Here is an 8,206-nt window from a genome sequence, read left to right on the forward strand (position 1 = left end):
TTTTTTTGCGGTACGCAGGCCTCTCACTGTTGTGGCCTCTCCCGTTGAGGAGCACAGGCTCCGGACGCGCAGGCTCAGCGGCCATGGCTCACGGGCCCAGCCGCTCCGCAGCATGTGGGATCTTCCGGGACTGGGGCACGAACCCGTGTCCCCTGCATCGGCAGGCATACTCTCAACCACTGCACCACCAGGGAAGCCCTCTTAGACTATTTTTGAGACTAAACTTTCTGGATCTTGTGAGGGCTACATCCTTTACACTATCTTGTAGGGATGCCTCTTACACCTTATTGGTTTGAGTCACTATTAGGACCCTACTTGGCAACGGCCAGACGATGGATCCTTTAAATTGGAAAAACGTCTAAATTGATAAAATATTTTAGAGAGCTCTCATCATAAATAGCTATTTTATTGGTACCTATGAAAAGAATAAACTAAAGGGTGGATACAAGAAATATAACAACTAATTTTAAGAACTCCCTAATGAGAAAAAAAAACAAAACAAAACAGTTTGGGAAGCCTTAAAGAGTTTGGTATCCCAGCTTCCCCTCATAGGGAACAAGGTGGAAATTTTTAAAGGGTTATTTAAAAATAAGGTAAATAAAACAAATATTGAAAATAGTGGAGAGATTCCCTGGTGGCACAGTGATTAAGAATCCACCTGCCAACGCAGGGGACACGGGTTCGATCCCTGGTCCGGGAAGATCCCACATATATGCTGCGGAGCAACTAAGTCCATGGGCCACAACTACTGAGCCTGCGCTCTAGAACACGTGAGCCACAACTACTGAGCCCACGTGCCACAACTACTGAAGCCCGTGTGCCTAGAGCCCATGCTCTGCAACAAGAGAAGCCACAACAATGAGAAGCCCGTGCACCGCAACGTAGAGTAGCCCCTGCTCGCTGCAACTAGAGAAAGCCCGCACACAGAAACGAAGACGGAACACAGCCAAAAATAAAAACAAATAAATAAATAAATTTATTTTAAAAAAAGAAAGTAGTGGAATAAAGAGAAATCAGGAAGGGAAGAGTCACTGGACTCTTCCAGCAGAATGGAAATCTTTAGATGGTTATTAAGAAATGGGATAAATAAAACAGACATTGATGGGATTAAAACAAAGATTTTTTTTTTTTTTTTGTGAGGTATGCGGGCCTCTCACTGTTGTGGCCTCTCCCGTTGCGGAGCACAGGCTCCGGACGCGCAGGCTCAGCGGCCATGGCTCATGGGCCCAGCCGCTCCACGGCATGTGGGATCTTCCTGGACCGGGGCACGAACCCGTGTCCCCTGCATCGGCAGGCGGACTCCCAACCACTGCGCCACCAGGGAAGCCCAAAACAAAGATTTTAATACAGCATTACCTAACATTGGATGGGCCAAAGGGACCCCCTATTGATCCCCTCAAACATTAAAGGGCCCCAAACATGTCTACTCTATTTACCCCTACTTTAGAAAAATTTTAGAGGCTGGAAGGAAAAAAAATACACTGAAAAACCTGACCAGCAATCGCTTAGGGCAACAGTTAGACCAATTAATCAAGTTAAAGAACCACAGAAGGCCCTGGGACCCTTTGCTCCCCACCTCAGTGGGGACCCAAAGCCTTTAAACAGCCAGGGGATACAAGGAAAGAGTTCCTGGGACTCCTTGTGAAACTGAGTCCCCCGAAAACCGAGTTCCCCTGCCAAGTTTATGATTAACCTCTCTATCCAAAACTTTATTCCCTTTCTTGTCCCATTCCTGTTTCCCTTAGGATTGAGGTGTATCCAAGAAAAAGGGAGATTAAAACTGAGCAGGACCCTGTAGGGCCTTCCCCATGACAAGACCCCACTGTGTCCCCCACTTCTTTTTTGTAGAAAAAACTTTAGTCTCCTAGACCTTCCCCAAGTTTCCAAGAGCAGGCAGAAGAAGTTAATAAGAGAAGTGAGGGAATGCAGAAACAAAGGAAAAGCAGTTGTCCATCAAGAAAAGTAATGGCAGCTTCAACAACAGTTCAGTGATAAAACAGAGTCCTGGTTCCTCCTCGAGGGCTATAGATAACAATCTGGTGCATATCTTAGAGTTGTTCTGCAGAAATTAAGACCACCCCACACCTGGTAAAGGATGGTGGAGCCCAGACTGGTTGGAACCAGAAGATTGGTGATAAAGATTCCTGAAATATCACCCTGCTACCTCACCACCAGCCAATCAGAAGAAAGTCCACAAGCTGCAACCATCACCCCTAAAGTTGCCTTTAAAAACCCTTCCCTGGCGGTCCGGTGGTTAAGAATCCGCCTTCCAATGCTAGGGACGTGGGTTCGACCCCTGGTCGGGGAACTAAGATCCCACATACCGCGGGGCAACTAAGCCCGAGTGCCACAACTACTGAGCCCACACTCCGCAAACTACAGAACAGAGCCTCCACTCTGGAGCCCCTGCACCACAACTACAGAGCCCACGTGCTCTGGAGCTCACGCGCCGCTATTAGAGAGTCTGTGCGCTGCAGTGAAGATCCCATGTGCCACAACTAAGACCCGATGCAGCCCCCCCCAAAAAAAAAATACCCTTCCCTGAAAGCCACAGGGGGGTTCAGGTGTTTTGAGCATAAGCTGTCCATTCTCATTGCTTAGTGTCCTGCAATAAACGCTGTACTTTCTTTCACCACAACCCAATGTCAGTAAATTGGCTTTGCCGTGGAGTCGGGCAAGCGGACCCAAATTCGATTTGGTAGCAGGGGTAAGATAAAGACTTGTTGATGGGGTCCTAATGGAGGCTATGGTTAAAGGTATAAGAGTTAACAGAATCGGGATGAAAGTTTATAAGGAAATTGGTGTATCTGAATGGGCTTTTTGTAATATGGTTGCATCTCTTTTGCCGGATGGTACTGTGAGGATAGACATTGTGTCTCACTGGGGAACGCTTCCCCCACCCGGTATTTTAAGACAGGGCATAGAAATCCAACCTTCAGGCAATGTTAACTGAACATGCTATAGAAACCGGCAGGGTTGCCTGAACCCACACAGTGTGAGGTGAAACCTGGGGACTAATATTCAGGTGCTAACATGAGCAATAGTGAAAGATTTTTGCCTCTAGGGTGAACTGGTCTGGGGTTGACTTGTGCGCTTGGAAAGAGGGTCTTTGTTGAATGCCTCATGCAAACTTTTGAAGGCATGATACACTGAACCCTGAAGTTGTAGAACATAAAAATCCTTTGATTTCTAGTTTAGTTGGAAATCTCTCTGATACAAAGAAGCAAATTAAAGAAAATGTGGGCAAATCAATCTTTTGATATCATTGAGACAGCAGCCCAGTTCTTCAGGAAATTGAAAGCAACTTTGTCTTGCAAAACTTACAAAATCAGAAATATAAATACAGCACGCAATAGCCTGAGACTGAGCTTAGTTAATTTGATCAGGTAGAACTTGAAACCAAAGGAAAAAAGAGGAAAAGTGACCTTTTAAAAATTACAAACTGCTGGAAAGTTTCCCTTACCCAAAATCTTGTTCACAGCCTGATTCTAGTTCATGCCTGATTCATGACTAAAATTTTTAAATGAAAGCTATGAGGTCTCTGGTTGTGTCTGTCTATAGGTCTCAATGTGTATATTATTGGTGTGGTATTTTTCTACCTCTTGATAGTATTGCCAATATTAATTTGTGAAAGAGCTTTATTTAATTGGCTTAAAAGTAAGCACGTATAAATGAAATATTTCTAAATTTCAAAAGTGTAATAGAAACGAACCCAAATGTTTTTCAAGTTCATGTGATGTAGGACTACTCTTTAGTAAATAAAAGCAAATTTTTAATTATTGGTTTAATTTAAATAGGCATGTCTTAATGTTATCAGCATTAAACTTAAAACTCAAAACTTTTATTCTACCCAAGTTTGCCAAAAGTCAAATAAGTTTATGTTATCTCTGTTACAAAATTTGTCAGCAAGAAAAATATCTTGGGATGATGGGTGATTTAAGAGAGGAAAAAACAGTGTTTCAGCAGAAACTGTAACACAACGGTTGTGGATATTAGATTCTAGTTCTGTTTATCATCTTTGAGGTTTTGTTTTTCTATAAACTGGACTGTATCCTGAATTCTTATAGTTTCCTCAAAGATTTGACTACAAAGCTCCAAACTTTTCCAATTTTTCTCCTACTTTGACTTGGAATCATTGAGAACTAAAACTGCACTTTTCTGAAGCCCTGCAAACTAAATCTAGATGACTTGATAGAAATTTCAGAGAAATCACAAGAGCTCATGTTTAGGCAATTTTAATTTCTGTTGTTTGGGCCACTCAGGAAGCTTACCTAAATACCTGACAACATCATCAGAGACATTTCAAACTTCAAAAGGTGCTTCGACCCTGACGTCTAGAAGTCTTCTTGACTGACAGCTCTCAGGACTCAGACACTGGGTTTGTAATTTGCTCCAATCCTTAATGCCTCTTATTAAATACCCGATTGCTTGCACCTCATAGGCCTAACTTTGAGAATCCCCCTGTATCACCATTTCCTAAAATGAATTTTACTGACCTGCTGTCAGGGCTAAGAGAGTGGTTTAAGGAAGTGGAACAATTGACCAACTCAGCTTCTGGACGGTGAAAATTCTTAAAAAGTTTCAAAGGCAGGACTGTAGGGAAGCAAAACTTGCCAACCCAAAATGTCTCTTTGGAATGCAGATTATTTCAAGATGAGAACAATCAAAAGACTCAGGAAGAAACTTTTGACCTTCTCCCCAACTGCCTAAAGAAGTTAGATAGAAGGCCTGTTTCAGGAATCACCAGAGACATCGGCAAAGAATATGGGCTAAGTGTGGTGAGGGAAATTCTTAGAGACCAGAGACCACTCTGCATCCCATAGTCTCTGCATGGCCAGCAAACATTTATTTACCAAACATTTGCTTTCCCATCTCCACGTCCCTTCAAAGTCCCAAACCCCTACCTCCAGTGTCCTCTTTTGTCTCCAGCTGGTGTTTATGGTGAAGGTTGCAGCCATTTTGGCGAGTTACTCAGGTCTTCTGAGTTTTTCTCCTGTGTTCATGTTACTAAATTTGTTTTATTTTCTCCTGTTAATCTGTCTCGTGTCAATTTCATTCCTAGACCAGCCAGAAGAAACTAGAAAGGTAGAGGAAAATGTTTTCCTCCTGACAGACCTCAGTAAGTCCCCTAATAAAACTGAAACCCGCTGCTCTGACGTTGTGCATTTTTTTCAGTTGATAGTACCAAGGCTTGGTCTGGATTTCCTGCAGTCAGAGAGGCTCCCCAAAGCACAAGGAGACCCCTCTGTCTCTGTCCTCAGTGCCAGCCCCAGTGGGCCCTTGAAATGGTATAGATTTGTGCCAGTCCTCTGCTGGGGCCTCCTGCTAACCCCTGCTCTGGGACGCATTGAAACTGAGTCCCCCTAAAACTGAGTTCCCTTACCGAGTTTATGATTAATCTCTCTGTTCAAAACTTTATTCCCTTTCTCATCCCCTCTGACCTCAATCCTGTTCTAACTGTGCTACCAGAGTCAGATGACTAAAATTGTTGTTGTCAATAACATCGTTAACGTACTAAAATTGCTGCTGTAGCCATCATCAACAATGTACAAACTCAGGTTGTTTCTCCAGGACAAGATGAGCTAACAGACCCCCAAGCCATGGACCACTTGGCCAGAGACTGTAAACCAGAGACATCCTGACTCCTATGATTAAGAAATGTCACAGAAATGTCACAAGGCCGTAATTAACCCCAACTTCTTTGTTCTTCCCCTTTAAAAAACCTTTAACTCAAAGACCGAGTGGGAGTGGATCTGAGGCTTGTCTCCTACTCCCTTGCTTGGTGCCCTGCAATAAACACTGTACTCTCCTTCGCCACAACCTGGTGTCAGCAGATTGGCTTTGCTGCACATCAGACAAACAGACCCAAATCTGGTTCGGTAACACTAGCTGCTGGCAGACATCCATGAGCATGTGCAGACAGCCTGGGGTTAGAGATAATAATGAGGGGCCCAAGAAGAGGCCGGAGCCACCTTGCAGCTTTGGGGCAACATACATCTTAGTTGCAGCTCCATTATTTATAGGTATATGATTATAAACTGTTTTTGTATAGTTTCATGATTTTTAAAGTTCTACTGTTTCTGCTCATTAAAAAAAACCCTATATTTTCTGAAAATGTTGTAATTAACAGGTATTGCTATTATTATTTTTAAAGATATTACTATCTAAAAATAAAACTGAATTACAGTCATATTTGCTCACTGTAGAACACTAAGGAAAAGGACAAACATGAAAAATTAAAACCTCCTGAGTCTTTCATGTTGAGCGAAAGAAGCCAGACACAAAAGAGTACATACTGTTGGATTCCATTTTGACAAAGTTCAAGAACTGGCAAAATGAATTTATGGTGTTAGAAGTGGTTCTCTCATGGGGTAGTAACTAGGAGAGGGGATGGGAGAACTTTCTGGGCTGCTGGAAATTTCTCTGTCTTGATCTGTGTGTTTACATATGTAAAAATTCACCTGAGCCATAAACTTGTGACATTTGCATCCTATGGAATATATACAATTAAAATGTAAAGAAAAACATGCATCTTTTTCTAATAGATTCTTTTTCCTATAAGAAAACAATGGGCCTAGGGCTTCCCTGGTTGTGCAGTGGTTAAGAATCCACCTGCCAATGCATGGGACACAGGTTCGAGCCCTGGTCTGGGAAGATCCCACATGCCCTGGAGAAACCAAGCCTGTGCACCACAACTACTGAAGCCCGTGCGCCTGGAGCCTGTGCTCCACAGCAAGAGAAGCCACCACAATGAGAAGCCCGTGCACCGCAACGAAGAGTAGCCCCTGCTCGCCTCAACTAGAGAAAGCCCGCCAGCAGCAGTGAAGACCCAACACAGCCAAAAATAAATAAATAAAATAGATAAATTGAAAAACAAAACAAAAAAACATGATGGGCCTTTACAAAGAGGACACTGCTTCTCTAATTACGAGTTAAACCCCAATCAAGCTTTAGTGCAAATCTTCGATCCTTAGGTACAGTGGAAGGAAGGAAGTCCCTGGCTGTGGGTGAGCGAATAGTCACTGGGGGCAGAGCCCAGAGGACCAGGGAGGGTACTGGAAGCCCCCGCCCTGAGAAGCTCTGCACAGCACTGCCCTCTGGCAGGGAGGGGGCAGCAATTCGCTCAGTGGGTTCCCGCAAGGATGACAGCATTGCCACATCTGAACCTCTGTCCTGCTGGCCCAGAAGGCAGACATCAGACTCACTGTTTATGGGGCCAATGAATCAAAAACTGGCTTTTAGGGCTTCCCTGGTGGCGCAGTAGTTGAGAGTCCGCCTGCCAATGCAGGGGACACGGGTTCATGCCCCGGTCTGGGAAGATCCCACATGCCACGGAGCGGCTGGGCCCGTGAGCCATGGCCGCTGAGCCTGCGCGTCCGGAGCCTGTGCTCCACAACGGGAGAGGCCACCACAGTGAGAGGCCCGCGTACCACAAAAAAAAAAAAAAAAAAAAAAAAAAACTGGCTTTTATCAAAAACTGCTGGACATCCAGTGCTGGGTTGCCCAGGGACAAATGCCCATACGTTGCTCTTTCTGGAGATTCTCCATCTGACAACTCCACACCACCACTGGAGGCAGAAGCCAGAAGCTCACTTTCCCAGCATCCCTTATACCTGGTACACAGGCAAGCCGATGACTTGGGCTCCACCAATCAAATGCTCCCTTGTGAAATTTTAGTTGAGAAGGTAGTGACATGGAGAGGCAGCACCATGTGGAAGGTATCTGGCACCCATGGTGGCAGAGACCTCCAGCCTGGGCCAGCTGCAGCATGTGAGCCCTGTGGGGTCAGTGGGTGGCCACCAAGGCATCCCTGGATGTGATTCAACTGACGTTCCTGACACCATGGCATCCAAGCCTGATTATCTTCCTTCCCGGAGATTTTGTGAACTATATAGTATCCCTTGATAAATTCCTTCCCTGAGAAATATTAGCTAGAGTGAAGTCTGTTCTTGACAACTAAGAATGCTCAATGAATCAATAGTAAACAACTATTATATTGCTAAAAGTCCAGCACATTTCTACATGACAAACATCGTTTGCAACTAAATTAATACAGCTAAGATGGACCATCATGTACCATCCTACTTTTAATTTATGCCCTATAGACTCATTATGGGGACATTCTGGGAACCAAAGAGAGGAAGTCTCATAGCAAAGTGGTGTTTGATGGAAACAAATAGGTTTGGTATGGGGACTGCCACTGTAA

General features: G+C 44.3%; 1 protein-coding gene across 1 annotated transcript in view; it reads right to left on the bottom strand.

Moving 5' to 3' along the window:
- CYP11A1 (cytochrome P450 family 11 subfamily A member 1) overlaps positions 1-6,080 on the bottom strand; it is a 21,444-nt gene extending 15,364 nt beyond the window's left edge. The window contains exon 1 of the mRNA XM_027123762.1: positions 6,076-6,080. The gene's annotated coding sequence lies outside the window, so the exon portion shown is untranslated. The remainder of the gene's footprint in view (positions 1-6,075) is intronic.
- Positions 6,081-8,206: the final 2,126 nt, after the last annotated feature.

This window comes from Aethalodelphis obliquidens, unplaced genomic scaffold (assembly GCF_003676395.1).
Source record: "Aethalodelphis obliquidens isolate GAN/ISIS:26980383/991018 unplaced genomic scaffold, ASM367639v1 scaffold26, whole genome shotgun sequence".
NCBI classification, from domain to species: domain Eukaryota; kingdom Metazoa; phylum Chordata; class Mammalia; order Artiodactyla; family Delphinidae; genus Aethalodelphis; species Aethalodelphis obliquidens.